This window comes from Uranotaenia lowii, chromosome 2 (genome assembly GCF_029784155.1).
Source record: "Uranotaenia lowii strain MFRU-FL chromosome 2, ASM2978415v1, whole genome shotgun sequence".
NCBI lineage: Eukaryota > Metazoa > Arthropoda > Insecta > Diptera > Culicidae > Uranotaenia > Uranotaenia lowii.
In genome coordinates, this window is record NC_073692.1 from 284,651,151 (window position 1) to 284,677,885 (window position 26,735).

General features: G+C 32.0%; 1 protein-coding gene and 1 long non-coding RNA gene across 13 annotated transcripts in view; one reads left to right on the forward strand and one right to left on the reverse strand.

Annotated features, from left to right (window-relative positions):
- The window catches only part of LOC129748243 (mucin-2-like), a 578,750-nt gene that overhangs the window by 71,335 nt on the left and 480,680 nt on the right, over positions 1–26,735 (reverse strand). The gene's annotated exons all lie outside the window — the stretch shown is intronic.
- LOC129748249 (uncharacterized) lies at positions 1,341–1,920 on the forward strand. The gene is made up of 3 exons (XR_008737697.1): positions 1,341–1,468; positions 1,544–1,620; positions 1,829–1,920. It is a non-coding gene; the product is annotated as an uncharacterized LOC129748249 (long non-coding RNA).

A 26,735-nucleotide genomic window follows, 5' to 3' on the forward strand; every position in this document is an offset into this window, starting at 1 on the left:
CTGTGACTTCATCAGTTCTGTAACATTACCTGAGGGCTACATACTTATATCGCTAGATGTAGTATCCTTATTTACATGTATACCGAAGGATCTAGTTCTCCATGACATAATCTACAATTGGGATAACATCCGTGAGAATGCACATAACATCAGTCTAGATCTATTCCTGGAAGTTGTTGAATTTTGCATTGATTCCAGTTTCTTCAGGTTCAACAACAAATTTTACAGACAATCTTTTGGAACTGCGATGGGAAATCCACTTTCTCCAACTCTTGCTGATCTAGTTATGGAAGGATTATTGAACGCTGTCATACCAAGTTTAGATTTCACTCTTCCGTTCATCAAAAAATATGTCGATGATCTTATCACCGCTATTCCCCCATGTAAACTACAATATGTAGAGGAAAAATTCAACGGCTACAATCCCAATATCCAGTTTACAAGCGAAGTGGAAGAAGACCGCAAAATTCCGTTTCTCGACATGCTACTTACACGTTCAGATAACCAAACAATAAATACCAGCTGGTATCAAAAACCGATCGCAAGTGGAAGATTTTTGGACTATTTATCAGTCCATCCGCTTCATCAAAAAATAAATGTCGCCAAGAATTTCATCAATCGAGTGGACAAACTTTCCCCTAACATGAATGAGAAATGGAAATTCCAAATCATGGACTCTCATTTAAAAATGAACAACTATCCCACAACTCTACGTCACAGCCTAATAAACAACAGAAATTCTCGTCCAACAACAAATGTTTCCGGCGAACAACAATACATATATAAATCGATCTCGTATATTCCCGGTTTAACAGATAAGATAAGAAAATTTTTGAAATCTGATTACTCTACAACTAAACTAGCGACCAAATCGATTTCAAAAATAAAACAAATCATGACAAAAGTTAAAGATGTTGTGTCAAAGGATGATTCGTCGAACGTTGTTTATAGTATACCGTGTAATGATTGCGATTCACAGTATATTGGTATGACAACGAATACACTAAAAGAACGGATTGGAGGACACAGGTCGAACAAGAAGGCGTTAGATAAATTACGGAGCGAAGGAGCGCACTTCTGCACCACAGCATCAAACAAGATCACTCATTCAACTTGGAAAGGACCAAAATCATCGATCGACATAGATACACCTCTGGACTTCAAACTCTTGAAATGTGTCACATCGCAAGGAACGGTAACACTGTCAACAAAAAGACTGATACGGAAGGGCTAAGTATCATTTACGCCGGTATTTTCAACTCCATGCAAAACAAACACCAACACACTCATACACAAAAAAACACATCTCATACACAACAATCAACAACAATCGATAGTGGTTAACGAAAGAACGAACAGGAAAACCAAAAAGTTCTCATTTTCTAATTACATTTCGAAAAGTTTTTTAAAAAAGTATCACCAAACGAAAACATCATTAGTTTGCAATAGATTTCCATCCGCTCAGCCAGTAAGTAGAAATATTCCATAGAAGCTTGCACGCAACTTAAAAGCTCATTCAATATTCTATGTTTTCACACCACAGACAACGAGACGACTTTTTCTTCAGGACAGTTTCATAGATTCGAAAAACATTCTGGACAATTAAAACGAAAAATTACTGTAAGTAGAATTAAAAGTTTTTAACATTCACATAGCTTTATATTATATAATTTTTTACTCTTTTTATCTGTATTGTCCTCAACATTTATTTATATAATATTTAATTTGTATTGTCCTCATAACATCAAAACAGTTAGAAGTTAGGAATAAGATTAGCTGATACAATAATTAATTTAAAATTTTTTTTGTAAACTTTCCAACTCGCCAGATTCCTTGATAAAGGCAAAATAAACATGCCGAAACGTCGGATGTAGTAAATAAACATCGTTTTATGATTTTTTGAGACTGAAATCGCCGAGAAACTTTTTCAACATTACCGGACCAGTCGATAGGAAATTTAAATAATAAATATTTACTTAAAATTTTTTTTAATTAAAATTATATTTAATCATAAATGTTGGCAAAAAAGTTCAATTTCGATAGAAATGATCTCAGAGAATACACTCCTATTACCGTGCTCTTGTTTATTTGCTGCAGTATAGCCAGTTCTTTTAAAGCTAATTTTATACATTTTTTAGGTGTAAATTTTCAAATTTTCCTCAAAGTTTAACATTTTTGCAAAAATGTTTGGATAAAAATCAATTAATTGTAAATTTTTGTAGTAAGGTCGGAACAAATTTCAAATCCTTCTTTTGTCACTCAGAGTTGCATCATCGCAAGGGGGAGGGACAATAAAAAATAACGCAAAAAAACTAATAAACTGGAATAAATTGCATGATAGCTTGCATGCAATAAAATTACATACTATATCATTGCACAAAACCCATATTTCAAGTAATTTTTTTGTCAAAAAATTCAAAAAAATGAAGAATACAAAAGGTTATAAAACTCTCAACTTTCACGATTTGGTTTTTGCTCATGTAATCTTTCTGATATTTGATAAATTTTCCGAAATTGCCCCAAAATACTTCAAACTTTATTTATTTCCCCCTTCGGGTTTTTCGGAAATTTCGAAGGGGGGGGGGGGGGGGCGGTTGACAAAAGAAGAAAGTGATATTTGTTCCGGCCTAATTGTTTATTTTTGAAGAAATCTCAACACGGCTAAGCTCAAAAATGTAGAATTTGAAGTTCTTAGGAAAAATTATTAGCGAAAACTAGATAATTTAGCTCGACTATATTGTTCGCAAATCTTGAAAAAAAAAAAACCCCCGATCGATTTTCTTTTCTTAATAGCGCGTTGGATAGAAGAGTCTCATCTATAACGTGGCAAATGTTCAGAAATGCCGATTTTTTCTTGAAATTATTTTAAAGAGACACAGTGGCTGATGTTTCAATTAATGATTTTGAAAGATTTCGGCGTCCAGATTTTGGCGTCCAGATTTCGAAACATTTATCAGATTTTGTCAGTATGTAGTAGATGGTTTTGAACCAATTACCTGGATATTCTTGTTTCAGAGAATTCCCAGATAAGATTACCAATTCCCAATTGGATTTGTTGGTACCGTAAAACGGGGTAACATTGGTCACCGGGGTAGCTTTGATCGACATGGAATTTTTCCACATAATCATCAATAACTAAGTCTAAACTTAAAATATCTCAAAACTTTTTTCTACGTTTAAAAACCTACATGTTGAGTTTCAAATTGGGAAAAACTTGGTATGTTTTTCGAAAATTTCAAATGTAAGTAAAAGTGTTATTTCAAAATCTTGAAATATCTCTTTTTTTTCGAAGGCTCGCAAACAACTGCCCTTTCTGATGAAATTAAAGTATTTAGAAGCAACAGGTTGATTTATGTGACAGTTTAACTTAGTTCCCTAGTAAATTTACAGTTTTGTGCAGTTCTTGTTGTATTTGGAGGTTAATTTTTGATATTTAAAAAATAGGGACATTTTCCAAGAAGAAGCCAGTCTAGGACAAAAGGCTAGAAACCCTATCGAATGAAAAAGTTTGAACGAAAATATTAAAGGGAAGTAGTGCGAGGGCCTAGAGAATTTAATGGAGGCAAAATTGCATTTTTTTTGTAGTTTTTATAAGTAATGTTAGCAAATTAAGCAGCATCATTTTCCATCTTTCGATTTAAATTGTGTTTCGGCCTTAACACACGAACTACCTTAGTTTATCTATTACAAGCATTTGTAAATATTATGAAGGAGTGTTGTACCCTTTATGATCAAGAAAACCCGTTTAAACCGTCAAAATAGAGACTGGTCAATGACCCCAAGGCGTCGAATTCTAAACAGAGACACAATCGATTTTTAAATTAAATTTGAAGTAGTCTTATAAAATTTTGCAATCATGTTTTACGTTCATAGGAGTTCAGTACTGATTTAAAAAAATATGAAACATGCCACATTCCCCTTGATAGAAAAAATAATCTTGGACATTAAAAAAACGAGGTTCTTTCTTATTTACTCTAATTTTTCAAATCACGCCCCATAAATGAAGCTGTCGGATTTATCACTGATAAGGAGGTACATTTTTAAAAACGATAAAAATTTTATCAGACAGATTTTTTATAGAAAAAAAACTGTTTGGTAGGATTCAGGAAGAATAAGAGTTAATTGTGTGCATAGGAGTAAATATCTTTATACTATGCTATCAAGATGAATGATTTAAAATTTCCGGCAATTTAGGACTAAAGTAGGCTGTAGGTCCAAAGGAGTAGCACTCACCCTAAAATAAAAATTTGAGCGCGTTCGATTAGTTGAACTAAAAACATGCAAGCTCAACTCGGGCTTGGCTTAATTGCTTTTGCGATAGTGTAGCTATGCTAAGGAGGTTGACGCTGGAGCTGGCGCTTTTGGATGTTGCAGTGTTAAGGCTAGTCCATACTAGGAGACAGTTAGTCTTGAGACGGTCTAAATTATAGTGAATATGAAAAGCATTAGTAAATCAATATTACTTTATAGAAAGTTTTTTTTTATAGAAAAGCGGCCCACCACACTCCCCCACACCAAATTACCCTAATAAATGTTAAAAGAAAAACATGAGGATTTGAATCAGTGTTTCGAATATAGATTTTGGTTACGCAGTTAAAATCAGGATTGAGAGAGAATATTTATGACAATTAAGAAATAATTATGAAGACGGTAAGGAAGAAAAAAGAGCATTCTAAAATAGAAAAAAATGACACCACGTTTGAAAGCAGCTTGGCTAAGCTGGTCATTCTAGTGTTGACGCTTGCTTTGGACGTAAACAGGTGTCCATGATCATCAGTGATAAGGGACAGAACATACGCGGAACACGACATAAATGTCTCCCATTTTATTCGGGAAACACTAAGATTGTCTCAAGTATCCAACAACAGGAACAACAACAACATACGACAAAGTTCGTCTCACAAAAAAAAAATGCAGTTCAAGTTGTATAGTGTGGATTAGGCATTAAGGTGTTAAGGCTGACTAGAAACACCACTTGGAATAACAAGAAAAAACTAGATGAACTAGAATTAGAAGAACTAATGATTCATTCATTGTGAATTCTTCGAGTTCTCATTGATACAAACTTGCAAAACATGGAATATGTAAGTAAAAATAATTCAAAAACGACAAAATCGTAATTTAATTTTTTTAAGTTTTCGTGAAAATGTATAAAAAAGTCGTATTTCAACTTTATTCTTGTGGTTGTGCCTTATAAAGGGTGATATGGTCAAAATTTGGTCAATATCAACTTGACGTGTGTATTTCTTTCAATTTCGCATTTAAAAAACCCAAACACCCCTCATTTTAAAGGTGTGTATGTTGGTGTGTAGAATGTTGCTCGTATTTTGATTTTGGAACTCACTCTTCAGTTGTCAAAATGCCGTCCAAGGAAGAAGAGCAAGGTATCAAAATTTTGCTCGCGCATTGCAAAATCCGAGCTACTCGCACGCAAAGCTGGCCAAATCGCTAAAAGTTGCCAAATCAACCGTTACAAATGTAATTAAAGTGTTTGGGGAACGTTTGTCGACAGCCAGGAAGTCTGGATCGGGGGGAAATCGAAAACCGGAAGCCGCTGAGACGACAAAGAGAGTTGCCGGTAGTTTCAAGCGAAACCCTAACCTCTCTCTCCGAGATGCCGCAAATGAGCCGGGGTATCGTCTACAACCGTGCATCAAGAAGGTAGTGACTCCAAATCGCGATGATAAACAAAATACGACGGCCAAAGCGCGATCCCGGAGGCTGTACACGACGATGCTGACGAAGTTTGACTGCGTGGTGATGGACGACGAAACCTACATCAAAGCCGACTACAAGCAGCTTCCGGGACAGGAGTTTTATACGGCAAAAGGAAGGGGAAAGGTAGCAGATATTTTCAAGCACATGAAACTATCAAAGTTCGCGAAGAAATATCTGGTTTGGCAAGCCCTCTGTACCTGTGGCTTGAAAAGCAGCATTTTCATAGCTTCCGGGACTGTCAACCTAGGAATTTACGTGAAAGAGTGTTTGAATAAACGTCTGCTGCTTTTCCTGAAGAAACACGGTTGTTCCGTACTGTTTTGGCCGGATTTGGCATCTTGCCATTACGGTAAAAAGGCCATGGAGTGGTACGCCGCCAACAACGGTCAGGTGGTTCCCAAGGACAAGAACTCTCTCAACACGCCAGAGCTCCGCCCAATTTAGAAATACTGGGCTTTTGTCAAGCGGAACCTAAAGAAGACCAAAAAAACTGCTAAGGACGACCAGCAGTTCAAGGCAAACTGGCTTTTTGCGGCGAAGAAGGTGGACAAGGTGGCTGTACAAAATCTGATGGCAGGGGTTAAGCGTAAGGCCCGGCAATTCGGATTTGGAAAAGCGGAAGCCTAACTGAATAATTTTCATGAATTTTATACTAACGGAACTCGCAAAAGAAATTTAATTTGATTTTTTAAATAAACGATTTCACCGATTTACACGCGTTTTCCCTTGATCAAATTTTGACCGTATCACCCGTTAATCATCATTTAACTTTATTTAAAGAAATTTACTTGTTTGGTTTCAAACAATTTAAGATGAAATATCATTCTTCCGGACGTGGTTCAGAACAGTTCCAAGAACTCTCGAATTTTCAATTTATTAAATATAAAAAATCAACAACGCATTCGAGAAGAACAACATTTTGCTTATTTTGGATTTATTTTTTTGGCTTCCTGTAAAAAATAGATTTAGGTATTCAATAAAATACAAACCCAGTCATCAAAAGATGGAGTTATTACCAGGGTGGGTGATCCAACTCAACCAACTTTGGCTTTTTCTTATTTACAGTTACTTATTTAGCAAGGATCGGTGCATTTTCATTGTCACCTAACTGGTATGGAATGGCCTGTGTGAGGAATTTACGTTCTCGTGAAAAAAGTTTTTTTTTTAAGAAAAATGTATCGATTAAAACATTTTAAAAGGAAACATTGAATAGGAAGTTATGTGCGAGGAATCTCCCTCGATTGTTCCCAATTTAAGGTGTCCTACTGAGACGTTGACATTACCCACTTGATGTAAACTATAGGACCAGAATAACAATATCGAAAAACTGGGTGAGCGATCTCTGCTGACCTACAAATTGAAGGCGTTCAATAGCGGGGCCAATGTGTTGCTAGAATTTTAATTCCACAGAAGCACGCGCGCATTCTTCGCCAAATGGGAATTCCTGACTCCTGCCTACTAACTAACTAAAAACCAAAACAAAGCGAAATATGACCACGATGGAGGCCGTCCGGGAATAATCCATCAAAACGAAAACCTCCGTGTCAACGTTCTATTTGTTGTTTTTATTTTCTGTGACCAGCACTACTTTTTATTGATGGCACATTCTCGAATTAAGGAGTGGCGCGGACACTTACCTGTCGGCGATAATTTTCTTTAAAAAAAACGAAGTTCAATTGGAGGAAAAGCTTATCAGTGGTAAAAGTATCTACGAACAGTAAATGAATGAAAATTAAACAATACTGTAGTTTATCTATTTTATGATTTCAAATTTCGGAAACATTTGAGTTTGAAATTTAGCCTTTTTGTATTTGACTTACGATGAGCAATCTTCTTCTTGACCTCATTCACTGACATGATTGAAACTTGTAGTTGCTAAATTGCACCTTATTTATGCATGAACGAATCAAGTTTATGTTCTCAGCTAATCTTATGTATTTCTCCCTTGGGATAGTCTATCCTGAAAATTTGTTGAATATAGTCAAACTTGCCATCAGAAGCGTACCGAGAGACCGATAGCTAGCACCGCTATTGTTATCAAAGGTCATTCTGAAAACATGTCGAAGGAGATATCTTCGGAGCAGTTAGCCACTTGAATGGGCCATTTCACAAAGACGACACCGATAGCCATGTTACTTCATTTTAACTACATAGAAAGCCACTTAGGGAGCAGGCTGGATTTGTGGGGTAATTATTGTCACATAATTAGTGGTGGCTTTTACCTCTGGCTGTGGTTTACATATTTGAGTAAGGTACACCGGGGCAAGTGCAAACGGTTTTCACCATAGTTCAACCATAGTTTGTCTGTGGTTCAACTTTCACATGTCCTAGAAAAATATGTATATCTTAAAATATTATCAATTATCGTTCATTGCATCACTTAAATAGTTCTCAACGAATTCCCGTTGAAAGTGAAAAAATAAAAAATGTTGGTAAAAAGCAACGGCACTTTCTTGAAAAAATGCCTTAGTTTGCACTTGCCCCGTTTATAGGGGCGAGTGCAAACGCTATAGGGGAAAGGTTTCCTAAATGGGCCTATCGGGTTAAATGACCCTACGGCTGTTTGATGAAATGGCTGACTAGACAGCTTATCTGGCCAATGCATTTTGAGGGTGATACGCTTAGAACATAAGGCAAGAAAGAATTTTATGAAATTACAAACTCAAAAAAAATTAAAAATCATACTAAGTTTTGATACATTTACATGTAATATTTCGACTTTTAAAAATTATACGTAAAGATGGTTTAAAACAAAAACTAGGAAGATTTTTGTTTTTTACTCAAATTAACTTTATAAATTAAACATATTTCAGCTTTTGTGGAGGTTTAATAATAATTATATAGTGGAATAATAGAGTGTTTTTGTATGCCCCCATCATGTTTGTAAAATGCCTCCATCCTAAAAAAAACAGGTTAAATAGAATAAATAAATGATTTTTATCATTGAACCTTCAAATCTAAGCTATGAATAACATCTTAAGAGAGAATTGAAGATCTAAAAACTGATTTGATAAAGTTTTTCTCATGGATGAACTGCCTCCATAGTATGTAAACCCTAACTTTTATTTTATTCCATTAAATTATAATATACATAGATTTTTATAAAACTTCAGCTTTGTCGTACGGAAATTATTACTTTCTAGCAGTTTCAATGAAATTATACGGAAATATTGCCCAAAAAAACAGAAATTTTGTTCAAAACATAAATAGGCGCATTTAGCCCGCACGGTTTGAGTTTCGGCATTTTAGACAACACTTATAACAAAACCATTTTCTTGGAAATAGAGGAAAATTTTAACATAAAAATTACTCCAAGGTATAAAAAACAGATGCCTGTACACGTGTATATAGTTTTTGTACACATATTCGATGTGATATTGGATTAAATCAGTGTTCTGCTTAATAGGCGCATATAGCCCGCTCCTGCCCTACTTTTTCCAAAGTTATTCAAAGATGCGTCAGTGTATCGTTACTAAAATTAATTTAATACATGTTTCGGTTAGTTTTATAAACTTTTTTTTCGATATATTTGCTGTTTTTCTGCAATATAAATTACTTTTTGGAACTCCATTTTTGCTGACTGTTGTTTAAAGCAAAAGACCTTCATTTGCCATGACATTATGGAATTATGAATATCCGCTTTAGATACAACATTTTTTTTAAAGTAATTTTTAACGACTGATGATTATTATTCTTTTTTAATTTAAATTGGCATTTCAGTCAAAAGGAAGCAAATACAAAAATTTACAATTTGCCCGACGTTTCGGCAAACGTTTTAGATCGTACATACCAGAGCTCACGCCTGAACCTTCTTGAGACATTCCACATCAAATCCACCAAACACGCTGTTAATTATCGTACCGACGTAGAAGATATGTCTCCCGTATACTCCGAGATACTACACTCAGTGAGTACCAATCGAAGGAGAGTAAAAACAAAATTTAACCAAGCCGATCCGACACTCAACTCATCTCAACCAATGGCCCTATCCGGATCAACCCATATCGAGCAGCCACCCGACTGAAACAGTAGAATGATAAGTATACGCACACTAGATAAATAAGATCATTTTTGGAAAAAAGAGCTTTTACACACTTCTATATTAAATATAAAAATGTAATCACTTCACACATACAAACACACAATCCAACATCAAGTGTAAACAAAACCACACCAAAATTAGAAGGTTCAAACAAATTGTGTCCGCATAAAACAGTTAGGAATTCGTATATAATTATGACCATAGTGATATCAACATACAAGATAAAGGTTAGATACCAGCAAAACTTCCCCTCACATCCGATACACTCAGGAACACATACAGTATAATGCAATGTAAGTACAACATTAGACAAAACTTTGTAGAATTCACAACTTCAAAATTTTCAAAAAAATAAAATAATTTTTAGATAACCCTTGAGGAAGGCCAAGACCAAAGGCCGAAACGTCGGGCAAATTGTAAATTTTTGTTTTTGCTTCCTTTTGACTGAAATGCCAATTTAAATTAAAAAAGATACAACATTTTGGATACCCCTTCTGACCATTCTAATATATTGCTTAACCATTTTTTTTTTAAATTGGCTGATGTTACATGGCTTAAAGGTGCGTTTGCACTTGCCCCGCAGTGTGGATTGACAAGAGTGAATATTATTTTCACAATTTTCAGGGTGTACTGAACATTTATCATAAATTTTCTGCTTTCATTTGAATATCAGTCAAATACACTCACCTTCCAACGAAAAATCGCATTTGAAAGCCCTTTTTTGTAGCCAAAAAAAGCAAAACCAAAAACACACTTTTCATGTCTAGTACGTACTTGAATTCGTGTGTAATCAAACAGTGCCGTGTTTTTAGTGAATAATTTAAAGAAAGTTTAGATTATCTATGTCAGATTGTTTGTTTGGGCATAATCAACAACTTCTAGAAGAAGAAATATTTTTAATTTTTTTTTGTAACAGAGGAAAGTTGATCGTTTGCACTTGCCCCGAATTTGCACTTGCCCCAGTGTACCTTATATAATAATGTGGCTCGATAGCAAATTCAGTGGACAACTTTAATGTGGCTTGAACATACTTAGATCGAAAAGTTGTATTTACAATTCATGATTTATTTAAAAATCTCAAAAATTTACAGTATTTTCGGGGATCTTATTGCAACAGAATATGTACAGTAGACCACACCAAAAACATATCAGTATATTTCAAGGTGAAAGTTGGATTCGGGGTTTGTTCACAAAAAATGTAGTGCAAGATACCAAAAACAATTATCATCTCCAAATATGTGTATATTTTTTGGACTTTCAGTCACCAATTTTCGATTAAACATTTAGTTTTTTATATGAATTCTCGTAGGCCCATTTACAGGCCTTGTGAAAATGAATATGAATTGAAATTCTTATTTTGTCAACAACTCTATCACTCAACATAACTAGCATTTGAAACATGGGGGAAACCGGACTCGTTCTTTGAAACCTTTTAAATTTGTTTTTATTTCAATGCCCCCAATTTTCACAGCGGAAATTTCAACATGTTGGGGGAATCGGAGTAAAAAGGAGGTTTTAAAAAATAAGACTAGTTGGATTTTCATCTTTTAACCGTTCCCCATCGATTCCCCCATGCTATAAAATCTAGATTCGTCGCGTTGTTGAGTTTTTTTTTTTCATTTTTTTCATGTTTTGGGCACATTTGGATCTTCTTTTGTTGTGCTTAGAATGTTTGTTATTTTTGTCACTTCATATCTATTCCAATTTTTTTTTGTCATTCATAGTCTTTTGTTTGAATTTGTTTTTTAATGTTATTAAATTTATATGCATTTCGTCTTTTTTGGAATACTTTATATTTTTTAATTTTTTTTGGTTATCAACATTCAAGAATGTCAAATCAAAGTTACCATTTTTTTTCCAAAATTAGGCCGAAACAGATATCAATTTCTTTGGGCTTGTGGTGAAGTTCAGTTGGCAAGTCAGTTGCTTCCTGAGCCGATGTGCATGAGTTCGAGTCGAAGAGTAAACATCGATCACAGTTGTACCGGATGAGCTTTTCAACTGCATCGTTGATAAAAGTCGCGAATGACATAAAGATGTTAAAACGACTATACATATTTGAAACAACAAAAAAAATTAATTTCTTCAATCCCCCCCCCCTCCCTTTTAAATTTCCAAAAAAAAACCCGAAGGGGGAAATATATAAAATTTAAAATATTTTATGGAAATTTTAAGAAAATTTAAATATCCGATGAGTTACAAGAGCAAAAAACAAATTTTGGAAGATGATAGTTGGAAGATGGTAGTTTGTTCTACTTGGTTTTATTGAATTTTTAGATAAAAAATTATAAGATTTATGGGTTTTGTGCTATGATATAGTATGCAATTTTACTGCATACATGATTTCATACAATTCATTACAGTTTATTAGTTTTTTGCATTATCATCCCCCTTGCGATGATACAAAGTCTGTATTAAAAAAAATAATTAAAAATAAAATCAACCCATTCTTCACCTTGCAAAACGTAAAGTGAAGATATTTCTTTCTTATTTTTCACTTTTTTCCTTTTATTTTTTTTTCTTATTCCTTTTTTTTTTCTTCTTTTTTCATTTTCAGCTTTCTTTTACAGGGCTGGTAGCGGTTTGACAATGAAATAGTAGGGACTTTAGTGACCAAAATTTGAAAAAAAGTGACCAAATAGTGACTTTGAGGACCGAAAAAAGTGACCAAATAGTGACTATGTAGAACGAAAAAATAACTTTGAAGTACAAAAAATGTGACCAGTCAGGCCCGTGCGATGGACCCTTCCGGGGGGGTTTTCAAAATTCAAATTTAGATAAAATTAATAACAATACCAAAAATAAACAATTGAAAAGGAAAGGGTTTTCTTAAACCATATGTCACTCATGTTCAACACAAAAACTAAAAAAATTACTGATAAAAAAAATTTGGAAATTTAAAATAAAAAAATTTCTGAATTCTAAAATAAATGTCAAATCTTGTACAAAACTTGTACAAAACAAACATCTATTCATGGTTAGGAAAATCATAATAATTGTTAATTTTGGAATTTCTTTTCCTCATTTTTGGAATTCTTTTCCTCATTTTTAACTGGAAGTTTAGTGAGAAATTCCGCTGTAGTTTTTAATTTGAACAAAAAATATTTAATTACGATTTAAAATGTAAATTACCGATTACTGAATAAGAAATGAATTTTGAACAGAATTTATTCAATGTTTGATGTTTTAATTTAATTTGATAAAAAGAAGAATATATTTATAATTATTTTAAAAGTGCCAGTTATAGAAGCCAGACATAAAACCTTTAATAAAGTAAAATCCTCCATATTCAACTACACTGACAAAGAAATGTTAGAAAATGAGTAATTATGTGAATGATAAAAACTGATAAAAAATAAAAAATAATGATTTCAAAACTTTTGTTATTAATATTCAAAGCACAAATCAAATACAAAGTTAGTTAACACTGCGTATTAAAATTTATTTTTAAAGTTGCTACTTAGAACAATTTTTCAAACTTTTTAGATAATTTTAAAAATCATGATCGATCCAAAAAACATGATTTCATATAAAAAATATTAATAAGAAGTGTTTAAATTTTTAATCGCAGGTTTTTAAGCTTTTAATTACAAGCTCTGAGTATTTTGTTTCTTTTGATTAAAATATTGGGTCCTGAAAGAACAGAAGGTTGAAATTATGTTTTATTATTAAAAATTTGGAGTTAAAGGTATATGGTTGAAGAACACGAAAATTCAGAATTTAAAAACAAGGAAACAATTGTTAAAAATATGTCTTAAAAATTTAAAAAGTTTGATTGAAAAAAATCCGGCAAGTTGATTAGAAAATTGAAAAAAAAAAGTACAATAAAATTCGGTAAATTTATTTGAAAATTGAAAAAACAATATGAAAAAAAAAAATATCAGTTTTTAAAAACATTCCAGGAAGAGTTTTTTCAATAAACATGTTTCACCATAACCATTTTGGTGCTTATTTTTTTAATTATTGATTTGGTAAATAGTGTCCTCAACTAGAAATTTCGTCAAATTCGGCCGAACACATTTAGTTTTGGTGATAAAGAGTTTATTACTAGTAAAATTGATAGATAACTGATTATGGAAAAATGTCATTACAAGTATTTTTGACATCACAGCAGAAAGTGTAAAAAAAACTTGATTCTATTTAAAGCTCATTAATTCATATAAAACTTTTATTTCTAAATAATATGTTTTTGATTTGAGTTTTTGTAAAAAGAAAGTGCAGAAACTTCTCTAAAGATTTTAAATTATTTTCAAAGTCATTTCAATAACAAACCCACCGTACGAGGAAAGGTGTGCTCTGATATGTCCAACCTCACCCGAAAAGCGGCGCGTCGAACTGCAGCAAGGTTTTATATTCGACACATTGACCAACCGTATTGACTGTGCTTACATTCTACAACGTGTTAACATTTATGTACCAACGAGAACACTTCGACAACGTCAGTTTCTTTCAATTCATCATAACCGTACTGCCTATTTGCCTATGACCAAAACCACCTTATTGACAAGTGTTGTGAACTTTTTAATTTAGTGTATAATTTGTTTAATTTTAATATGTGCAAACGTCGTTTTAAAATAGGCTTAAGAAGAATTTCCTAGTTTTTAAGTCATCAGTCTGTACAGTAATTAAACCAAAGACGAAATAAATAATAATAAATATAAAAGCTGATAGGAATATTGCATACATATTTAGATTCGGGAACCCAAATTAATTAAAAAAATGTATTTTTTGTGGCCTTGTGTAAATTTGTACAACCCTTTTTATAAGTATTTAGAAGAACAAAAAACACGAAATAAAATTGAGTCTGAAATTGTTTTTTAAAGAATATTTCATATCATCATAACATTTGTTATGACATAAGAGATTTTTTTTCATAAAAAAAAATGGTTCGTTTCAATCTCAATCTTAGTTACACTTCTTAATAAAAACCCATTCTAACTAAAGACGAGATAAGATTTTTGTATATCAAGTTTTGAGTTCCAATACAAAAGGTTGATTGAACTAAAAACTAGAATCTACAATCAAAGTTAGTTTCAATTCACGAACGTCAAATAATGTCGTAGATCGAAATGTCTCAAGCCAAGGGTGATTCATGCCGAAATTCCGCCGGAGGCGAAAAAAATTTCTGACTGTCTGATCAAGTAATTTACCGTTACTACCGTCAATATTAACACGCGCAATTTAAATTACTTTTTCATTGGTTTATTATCGGTGAAAAAAGTGACTTTTGGTGATAAAAGTGACCATTTTTCGGAAAATAGTGACTTTAGTGACCAAATGATGAAAAAAGTGACTTTTTAGTGACTGACCCAAGAAAAGTGACCAAGTCACTAAAAAGTGACTCGCTACCAGCCCTGCTTTTACTTTTAATATTTTTCCTTTTTTTCCATTTTCTTTTTTCTTGTTTCTTGTTTTTTTTCTAATTTATTTTTTGTTCATTTCTGTTTTCTTTTTTTTTGTTTTTTTTCTGTTTTTCTTTTATCTTTTTATTTTTTTTTTCTTTTATCTTTTTTCTTTTTTCTTTATCTGTTTTTCTTTGTATTCCTTTTTTGTTTTTCTTTATTCTTTTTTATTTTTTTTTATCTTTTTTTTCCTTTTTTATCCTTTTTTATCCTTTTTTTCTTTTGCTTGTTTCTTTTTTTCTTTTTTTTATTTTTGCTATTTCCCTTTTTCTTTTTCCTTTTTTACTTTTTTTCTTTTTTTTTCTTTTTCTTTTTCTTTTCTTTTTTCATTTTTTTTTCTTTTTTCTTTTTTCATTTTTCTTTTTTCTTTTTTCTTTTTTCTTTTTTCTTTTTTCTTTTTTCTTTTTTCTTTTTTCTTTTTTCTTTTTTCTTTTTTCTTTTTTCTTTTTTCTTTTTTCTTTTTTCTTTTTTCTTTTTTCTTTTTTCTTTTTTCTTTTTTCTTTTTTCTTTTTTCTTTTTTCTTTTTTCTGTTTTCTTTTTTCTTTTTTCTTTTTTCTTTTTTCTTTTTTCTTTTTTCTTTTTTCTTTTTTCTTTTTTCTTTTTTTTTTCTTTTTTCTTTCTTCTTTTTTCTTTTTTCTTTTTCTTTTTCTTTTTTCGTTTTTCGTTTTTCGTTTTTCGTTTTTCGTTTTTCGTTTTTCGTTTTTCGTTTTTTCGTTTTTCGTTTTTCGTTTTTCGTTTTTCGTTTTTCGTTTTTCGTTTTTCGTTTTTCGTTTTTCGTTTTTCGTTTTTCGTTTTTCGTTTTTCGTTTTTCGTTTTTCGTTTTTCGTTTTTCGTTTTTCGTTTTTCGTTTTTCGTTTTTCGTTTTTCGTTTTTCGTTTTTTCGTTTTTCGTTTTTCGTTTTTCGTTTTTTCGTTTTTCGTTTTTCGTTTTTCGTTTTTCGTTTTTCGTTTTTCGTTTTTCGTTTTTCGTTTTTCGTTTTTTTCGTTTTTCGTTTTTTCGTTTTTCGTTTTTCGTTTTTCGTTTTTCGTTTTTCGTTTTTCGTTTTTCGTTTTTCGTTTTTCGTTTTTCGTTTTTTCGTTTTTCGTTTTTCGTTTTTCGTTTTTCGTTTTTCGTTTTTCGTTTTTCGTTTTTCGTTTTTTCGTTTTTCGTTTTTCGTTTTTCGTTTTTCGTTTTTCGTTTTTCGTTTTTCGTTTTTCGTTTTTCGTTTTTCGTTTTTCGTTTTTCGTTTTTCGTTTCTCGTTTTTCGTTTTTCGTTTTTCGTTTTTCGTTTTCGTTTTTCGTTTTTCGTTTTTCGTTTTTCGTTTGTCGTTTTTTTATTTCATTCCTTTTTTTTTCTTTTTTCGCTTTTTTTCTTTTATCTTCTTCTTTCTTTTTTCTTTTTTCTTTTATCTTCTTTCTTTTTTGTTCCATCTTCTTTCTTCTTTCCTTCTTTCTTCTTTCTTCTTTCTTCTTTCTTCTTTCTTCTTTCTTCTTTCTTCTTTCTTCTTTCTTCTTTCTTCTTCTTCTTTCTTCTCTTCTTTCTTCTTTCTTCTTTCTTCTTTCTTCTTTCTTCTTTCTTCTTTCTTCTTTCTTCTTTCTTCTTTCTTCTTTCTTCTTCTCTTTCTTCTTTCTTCTTTCTTCTTTTCTTCTTTCTTCTTTCTTCTTTCTTCTTTCTTCTTTCTTCTTTCTTCTTTCTTCTTTCTTCTTTCTTCTTTCTTCTTTCTTCTTTCTTCTTTCTTCTTTCTTCTTTCTTCTTTCTTCTTTCTTCTTTCTTCTTTCTTCTTTCTTCTTTCTTCTTTCTTCTTTCTTCTTTCTTCTTTCTTCTTTCTTCTTTCTTCTTTCTTCTTTCTTCTTTCTTCTTTCTTCTTTCCTTTTTAAAAAGTTTTTTAGCTTCCTTTCTTTATAATAGAAGCTGAAGTTCTCAGTCCCAACTGATGGCATAATCATCAGCTGCCCATAATAGCTCGCAGAAAAAAAAACGTTCCGATTGCACTCTGCTTGGCGCATCAAATTTATATCCGTATTATGTGAACCATGCAACTGTCTCCAACTCAACGAGGTTTTTTCGCTATTTAAATTGTAACACTGTTTCGTCACGTATTATTTATGTACGCTCCAAGTATGAATTTACGAGTGTTTACCCTGCCACTTAGCGGACTCTTTTTTCTCTCTCTATGTTCCGAGTTTGGTCATAGGCAATAAGGCGTGTCAGATTCATAAATACATTTATATGAATATGTATTAGTGTAAGCTCGAATATTTCGAGCCGTATTTTTTTGCTCTGCTAAATTTCAACAAATTTATCGAAACTTTTGCAAAGATTTTTTTTAACAATATGTATTTATGTGATTTGATTGACCAATATTTTGATGATTGAAAATAGGGAGTGACACACCATAATATCGGAACCAGTAAGACCAACCAAGTGTGTAAATGAGTTGTTGATTTGTTTATTGGTTTTTTAATGAATGCCATGTAGGCGAGCAGCAGCCGTAGCACATATCGGTTCGGAACCGGGCGATGTTGTTTGATTCTCAACTTTTGGCGGCTCTCGATATGGAGGACAACATTGCGTCGAAAGTAAAAGGAGAAGCCAGGGAAAAGTAAACAAAGTTGCGTAGGTTCTCGGTGGTAAATTTCCTTGGGACAAACAATTGCCGATAGCCCATTGATGGGTGTTTTATGAGTGTTGATTATTGTTATGTCAATAAAAGCGGTTGAAACTGCGTTGAGGGAAAGAAAAAAAACTAAACATCATCGATCAGAATCTGCTCCCAGCAATAAATTGCTACTAAAAAATATCATGTTACAGAAATTGCTTTGTTTCGTAACATTCAACCTTCGACAGCGAATTATTCCAAGTACTCCACTAAATCAACACGAATTTGAAAACAATAATTCAATTTCATTATTTGTCATTTTTTGACACGAATGCCAAAACGTTAATAAAGTGTCACAAATAAACAAAAAAAATGTCAGAAATTATGACATTCTTTTCTCTGTCTTTCTGACATGGTGACCTAATATAATTATAAAGATCAACATTCTGACTTAAAGAATTCCTGGTTTTCTGACGTTCTGAAGTTATAACATTCTAATTCAATTTAACTTTTACTTTCGAAATCATAAATTTTCACACCTTCACATCCGGGCATTTGATATCAAAATTGTTGACCAAAAACCGGGCAAATTTGGTCAAAACCCAAGAATTACTCAACAAAAAATCAAGACAAAACCAAAAAAAAATTATTTTGTCTCTTCAACACAGATTTTGAATCGTATTTTAGACTTCCGAAAAACCTTATTTAATGATCATTTTCATAAAACTTGCTCATAACACATCGATTCGGACGTATAAATAAAAACTTTTTTCTACCATTTTTTTGTATGATTTGGCAAATAAAGTAAACAAATCCGGCAAAATCCGGGCCTTTTTCAATAAAATTTGGGCAACCAGGCTTAACCGGACATTTCTCAATTTTTGAATAAAATATAAAACCGAAATAAAAATGGCAATCTGGCAACCTTATTCTATACTTTTTGGCGTATTCACTTTTTGTCGCTTTGATATTCTAGCTTTCTTAATTTTTTACATTCTGCTTTTGCGACTATCTGATGATTTGATTTCTTGACTTCAAGATCTTCATTGATTTCCTGTATATCTGATATCTGACTCTCAGTCTATTAAAATTTTAAACTTTGGTACTCTACTTTCATATTTATCTGTTTTTTATTTATGAATTTCTTAACCTTAACCAGCTTTTTATCACATCCTGACTGTCGTATTTTATGATTTCATGTGATAAAATGGCTTCCTTTGTAGTCTTGTTGACTTTATGGCTTCTTGAAGCTCAAACTTTCTTACTTCCTGACTATTGAAAGTCTGTTTTTTTGAATCTCTGACATCTTTTATACTGATTTTCTACATTTCTGAATTTATTAGATTTTGATTTTTTTTTTTCTGATTGACTTAATGACTGATAAATAATCTGACTTTGAAATTATCTTTTTTAAATTTACTTTTTTTCTGACTCGTTGACTTTCTCGCTATCTGATAAATGACTAATTGATTTTCAAACTTTATGAGTTTTCAACTTACAATCTCTGCTTTTAGGCTTATTGACTTTCTAACTGTTTTATTTTCTTCTTTTTGAATTGTTTTCTTTCTGACTTTCTGGCTTTCTGACTTTAAATTTTGTGTCATTCTGATTTCCTGATTTTCTTAACTTTCCGATTTTCTAATCTCCTACGTTTGTCTACTTTCTGACTTTTTGATTATTTTACAATCTGATTTTTTTTCACTTACTACTTACTTAAAAAACTTTCAACTGTATAACTTTCATTTTGATTTTTTGATTGTTTGACTTTCAAACTTTCTGACCGAGTATTTTCTAGCTTTGTGATGTTCAGACTTTTTTGTTTTGATTTTCAGACTTTTGAAATTCTGGTTATAAACTTCCTGACATTCTGGTTTTAAACTTTGTTTCGTTTGGACTTTTAACTTTTTTTTTCAAAATATTGAAAGTATAGAAAATTTCGTTTTTTTTAAATCTGGTTTTTGAAAAAGTTAATAAGCATTTTTGAAATAATCTTTAAAAAAACGAAGGCCGTAAATTAAAGTATTTTGTTATTTTGGAACTTAGTAACTAAATGTGTAAATAATTTCAAATTCAAAATTTCATCTCAAGCTAATATTTTTTGGGTGACTTTCCCGCCAGTTTCTTTGTTAAAATGAATGAAATTCTCTGCTCTATCCTGCAACAATTTATGCAGAGCAAATGGCAAATTGTTCGCCCCTACGACGTATCGGGGCTCATCTGTGAAAACTTAAGTCTTGAAACAACAAGCATAAATCGTGCTGATATGATTATGCAATATGCAATGTCTACTTCCACTTCCTTGGCACTACTTAAGTTTTGCAGATGAATGCGAGAAATATCAAGTGGTTGGCCAGCTTCTCTCTGAGCCAGAGTGCATCCGAATCTAGTTTGCAGTAGGGCTTGTCGAATTGTATTGTTTTCATTAAACGGAAATGCATAGAAAAAAATGAATTTGATAAAAAAAACACTGTGAAGATTTTCATTTACATAATGATAGTTATAATTTAAAAATTATAAAAATTAAAATATTTTGATTTTACGTAATTTTTTTATCGGTGTTAAAATTACTTCTAAGTCACCAATTTTTATCGGTCATCGACTCGCCTACCGGGACTCTAAATAAAACTGGCTTAGAAGTTGCATCACGGTCGAGCATCAACCGAGTTGGGATGCTGGTGATTAAAAATATTAACATTCGCCATTATAGTGTTGATGATGTTAATGCCAATAAACTGGTGAAATGGAGGGCAGATGCAACTGAGAAGAAGTTTGAGGGGAACCGCATCTCGATTCAAAGTGCATCTTCCCGGACCTAATGGTCTAATAACACTCATTCGTTATTCGTATCGTATCGTAGCTAAGTCGTGAAACCCTCAGAGCATGACGTTGGCGCTATCTTCTTAGGGTAGTCCGTGTTTTAGAATACAAAAACTGGTCTTTGAAAATCATTCTTCGAAAGGTTAACCAGCCAGATTGATTTTGTCATTCAGTTTTATCTGAGTCGAATTGTAAAGGTAGAGTAAAGGTTCTCTGCATCAAACGATCTGTCGAATTGATGACGCAGATTTCAAAGACCAATGAAATTATATTCGATGTAGTAAAAAAAATAGATTCATGTTGATTGACTTATTGACTCAATAAAAAAACAAGAGGAATAAGTCATACTTTTAAATTTAAAAAAAAAATCAGAAACGTATAAATAGAAAGATTAAATAAAATCTTTATATGATCTGTTTGAAATCCATGTTGTCAGTCAACAGACATCCACACGGTGTCTCTGGGAGAAAACTTTATTTTTCGAAAAATAGTATAGCTAATTTTTGCACCATTCGAAAGCTGGGACTTTTCCCTTTCATTTAAGCCCAAATTTGAAATAATCCACCGGGGGGTCTAGAACATTTTATTTTTTTGAAGATTTTTTAACCTTTCTACCGGTTTTTTCAAAGTCAAAATCATACTAATCACTGTGAAAACGATTGTCTTTCCCTTAGCGCAAATCCAACATCATATGTCAGTAACATGATTTAATAGGAAATTTCCCTGGCTAAAATTTTGTAGAAGACATCAAAGTGATACAAATTGAGAGAAAAGAGTTGGATTAGTGATTATTGGAAGAGTGATTATTATTTCATTTGAATAATCTAATAAAACTTGTCACCACTGATTGTACTAAGACCAGAAAAAGTATTCAACGAGCTTAGTTATTGATTGTTGAGTGTATCAATGTTCAAAACGGTTAATTTACATTGAAAAATCAATCTTTTACATGAAATTGATCAGTATTATCTGAAGTTATGAGCATTTCTAGGGTCTCCCACCTATCTTGAAAATTTAGTTATTTATATTCTGAGCTAAGTTAGATTAAACACTTTTTAAACAAACATTTGGGACTAGGAGACAAATCAGATTTACTGCTTACAGTTAAGCTCAAATTTCAAATAATTCACCTGAATTTCAAAATCAAACATCTTGGTTGAAAATCTTTCATTCTTTTTGATGATTTCTGAAGGTTTTCACACTTTTTACTTTTGATTGATTGTTAAACCTTAAACAAGGGTATCACAAGCATGATAAAGTGTCATATATAAAATTAAAAAAAAACTCAATCTATTCTTTATGTTTGATTGCAAATATTAGTGTTTTTGGAACCACTCGCACTCGTGTATGTAAGAATGTGGTCGAGTTTATGTAAGTTTTCAAGCAAAAATTCGAGATTGTTCATTTTTCTCAAACGTACATGAACTAAACCTTATCTTTCATTACCTTTCATTGATTTTTTTTATAAAAAGGAAAAAAAGATTACAAAATCTCAACATCAACTTTGTTTTCAACAATTTTAAAAGGTCGATTTGTTGTAATACTATTATCTGAAAATATTCTCTCAATTCACTTTAAGTTTTCAGATCTGAAGTCATCAGATTTTTTATCTTAAACAGTATTTGAAGCAGTGGCTTAAAATGCTTAAAATAATTTTTCTACATATATTTGCCCAGATAAGGAACTTATTCAAAATGTAACTTTGCCCAAAGTATGAAATGAATAACCTAATCTTAGTCAAGCAGGTGACTTTTTTTATATGGCCAGAACAAATTTGAAATCTTTCTTTTGTCATTAGGAGTTGAAACATCGCGAGTAGGAGAGAAGGGGGGGATTAAAAATAGAAATTAATTCAAATTTTCAATACATTGGAAAAAAAATTGAACCAAAGCTGGCTTGCAACAAACTTGTATACAATCTACATTGCACAAAATCAAACAATTGAGAAAATTAAGATCAAACATTTAAACAAAAAAAATTCTAAACGACAGGTGATATTACTCCCAGCATCTTCAGTTTGGCTTTCGCTTTTTTAACTGTTTTAATTTTCGAAGAATGTATCAAATTTTTGTTTAAAATACCTTAAACATTATTTATTCCCCACTTAGGGATTTTTAGAAAAATTGGAGTGCCAAAAAAAAAGAATTTGATATTTGTTCCGGAATAATAAAACCATAAAAATGTTCATAACTTCAGATGATCCTGATCAATTGCATGTAAAAGATTGATTTTTAATGTAAATAAACCGTTTTGAACATTGATACACTCAACAATCAATAACTAAGCTCGTTGAATACTTTTTCTGGTCTTAGTACAATCAGTGGTGAGAAATTTTATTAGATTTTTCAAATGAAATAATAATCACTCTTCCAATAATCACTAATCCAACTATTTTCTCTCAATTTGTATCACTTTGATGTCTTCTACAAAATTGTAGCCAGGGAAATTTCCTATTAAATCATGTTACTGACATATGATGTTGGATTTGCGCTAAGGGAAAGACAATCGTTTTCACAGTGATTAGTACGATTTTGACTTTGAAAAAACCGTTAAAAAGGTTAAAAAATCTTCAAAAAAATAAAATGTTCTAGACCCCCCGGTGGATTATTTCAAATTTGGGCTCAAATGAAAGGGGAAAGTCCCAGCTTTCGAATGGTGCAAAAATTAGCGATGCTAATTTTCGATAAATAAAATCGTTCCACCAGAGACACCGTGTCCAATACAATTTATATGATTACCTCAAATTTGAAAGATGACATGGATGCATCGAGTGAAAAAGAAACTGTCCAGCCACAATGATGCTAACTTGAATGTGATGGAGCGGTTCGGCCATTCCCATCTTGAGAAGTAAAAAAAGTATCGTACCAACAGATGTGTAAAGCGAATGGGTCAACATGGGAATGAAATGCCTTCAGCTGTATGAAGGGGAGAATTGAGGGGAGTAGTTTGTTTTGATTGAGCAATTCTTGTTATGTCGACAAGACATAACTCGGCCTTTCCTTCAGTAGGGTGGGGCGAATTTTGTTTTATCATTCATGTGATCAGAACCAAACATTGAAACAATAACATTTTCATGCATGCATGAAAGATTCAAATCGAAAAATAACTTGATTGACTTAAAAGATTCATTCCAGTTTGAACACTTTGGAAAAAAATTTTTTAAGGAAGTTTTGAAACAATCAAATTTTTTCGAATGCAAAGAAGCACCCTATCCAATGAGGAACTTTTTTTTACCAAACTTTTTCGTAGAGCTTGGGTTTTTTGTGGAGGTCGTTGCTGTTTCTAAGATTTTCCCTGGTAATGAATTGATGACTTGCAATTAGGATACTGCCGAAAAAAAAATCTCTACCCGGTTTTGTTTGATAGCTTCGAAGCAGTAATGACTGCTTACCGTTGCTTGCTCAGATGTTTACAAACTACGATGTTTACTAATGTTTTATTTTCACCTTTTTGTCATCATCATATGTTTGTGTTCTCCTATGTATGTAATTTTTTTTTATTCTACGCTCAGCGGTGCATTAAATTTGAGTTCAAACGAATCCTATCGGCTTCTCTGAAATTTTGGCGACATCACACTAGCGCGCCAACTAAGGGTAAACGGGTTGAGGTTCAACCTCTAGTTTTAACACTTTTCACGCATACTCGTGCAGCAGTGCAATTTACATAACCGCAAACAATATAAAAACATACATGTTGTGAGCAAAGTGATTTGATATTCAATTTAAAACTTTCCAAATAAAAATAAAACACATACAAAAGACAAACAAAATGCACAAAAAATAATAATGATAATAATAACTTAAGTCCTTAAATTGGAAAATTTACAAGTATAGTACAACTTGAAGAAAAAAATTATAATTATATTTAAAAAGTGCTTGACCTGTCTAACATAGGGGAAAAATACTTCAAACTTTGAAATCTGTACACAAGCAAAACAAAAAAAGGGGTTCTGGTTCAACAAAGCGTTTTGTTGTTTTATTTTTTCTTTTCAATGCATATTTTCAGTTGTATTTAAGGAAAAATCGATTGAAAATAATTACAAAATTTTGTTATTCCTGCACACTCATTTGTAGAAGTTGCTATGTTCTGCGAATTTCTATAAATGATTTTCAAAATCATGATCGATTCGAAAAAGTCGATTTAAAAATATTAAAATAATTTAAACTTATTTATTTTTTGAATCGCAGGCTCATCATAAATCTAATCTTAGATTAAGATTTTTTGAGTTAGGGGGATTTTTTTTATTATCTGACGGGTTTGCGCCGGGGGTCTTCAGATTTTCCCCAAAATTGAAAATTTGGTTCATTTTTGCGACTTAAAAACACATGTATTTTTTCAGATTTCTAACATTTTTATTTTTTGAGTTAGCTTCGGTTAGATTTTTTTGTAAATAAAAAATAACCATTTTTCAAAGCTACATAACTCTGTTGTTTCTCAACGGAAATTATAAAATAGCACATCAAAATGCATTAAAATTTTATCAGCTTTCCAAACAGAATAGTTGAAAAAAATTAAATAATGACCTTCAACATGAAAAGTTGTAAATAAACTTTAAATGGCGTCTAAAAGTACCGTCTGCACCACCGAATATTTTGCAAAAAATACCATTGTATAGCTCGATTCATGATACAACTTTCATCTGAAGACACCAAAGTGGGCCATTAACACCTTGAAGAGTTATGAAAGAAATAATGACAATAAATCTCTTTTTTTGCATCGAAAACAAACAATGAACGAACAACTGCACTCACATATGAAGATAGCAAGCACTTCTAACAACATGGAAACAAAAGAACTTATCAATGCTGGTTAAAAAACAATATTTGTTCGTCCTCTTCAGACTGCCCCTACTCGCATAACAGTCCCATATGAATTTTCGTAATTTTAGGTCAACATAAGGCTTCAACATAAAAGACTAAAAAAAGAGGTTTAGTTCTAGAATACCTAGAAATATACCTGAATAACAGTCCCATATGTGAAATACCACGGATTTGGTTACTTTTCAATGTTTCTTTCGGCGAAATAGTCTTTGGTTTATTGCTTTGAATCATTTAAACATTTTTTTAACTCACTTGATGTCGAATGATGCACACTAGTTTTGGAAGGCAGGTCTAACTTTCTTAGGAATGACTTCCTGAGCGAAAAACTATCGGATGCAATCAAAAATCGTAAAAAGATTCAACTTACAATGTGGAATTCATGATATTTTTTTGCAAAAGTATGTTTCTTTTTCTGACAATTGTATTTAGAATTTCAAAAATGATCAAATTTAAGTCTTAGAAAGTAGCTTGGTGAGAAAAATATATTTTGTTTGAGACTGTTATGCTAGTAGATTCGAAAAATGTTTCAAATATAGTCGATTAACAGTTCCATAATGAATAAAAATGGTGCTCTCGACCTTACCAATAATCCAATTTCGAAAATTTCAGGTCTAACGACTTATTATGGCAACCTAGAAACGATTTTCGTTTATGCTGAAAGTGGTGGTCACAATTTAAAAATATATTCCAAAACAGAAAATGCTGATTGTCTCGCTTGCTTATTTTTGTATATGGGACTGTTATGAAAGAAGGGGCGGCAGATTGTTGCAGCTTAACCACTGACCACACTGACATGCCACTTAGAACAAAAATTCAACCATTTTCTGTCTAATTTTTTGTTGTCAGATTTTGCAGGTTCGCAATACCGACGGCAGGTGGCGAACCTGAAAAATTTGACAAAAAATGCCCTGTAGGAAAAATGGTCCTGTTTAGCCCGATTTTATCGTAGAAATTGCGTGTTTTATTTTGAAAGTTGGGTGGCATTTCCTAACTGGGATAGCATTTTTTCAAATCGATCGATGCGCACTCTAGAATCGACATTGCGTACTGTTGGAAAAATTATCCAGAAAACGAAATCGAGTGTCCAGTCAGTATGGTCAGTGGCTTAACTGCCTTCATGTTATATCCAAAAATCTAATAACGTATTCGTTTATACCCAGTTTTGCACCAGGTCACAACAAGTTATGCACATTTTACTGTCATTTTTAGAAGTTTATGCGCTAAGTTTTGCATCCGTAATTCCCCAGATTTGATTTAAAATGGACGGTGGAACACTGAAGATTCGTTTGTGAGCGATCGAGGTAGCAAAACACTGACGACGAATTATGTTCGTTCTAGTATGGTAAACCTCAAAACT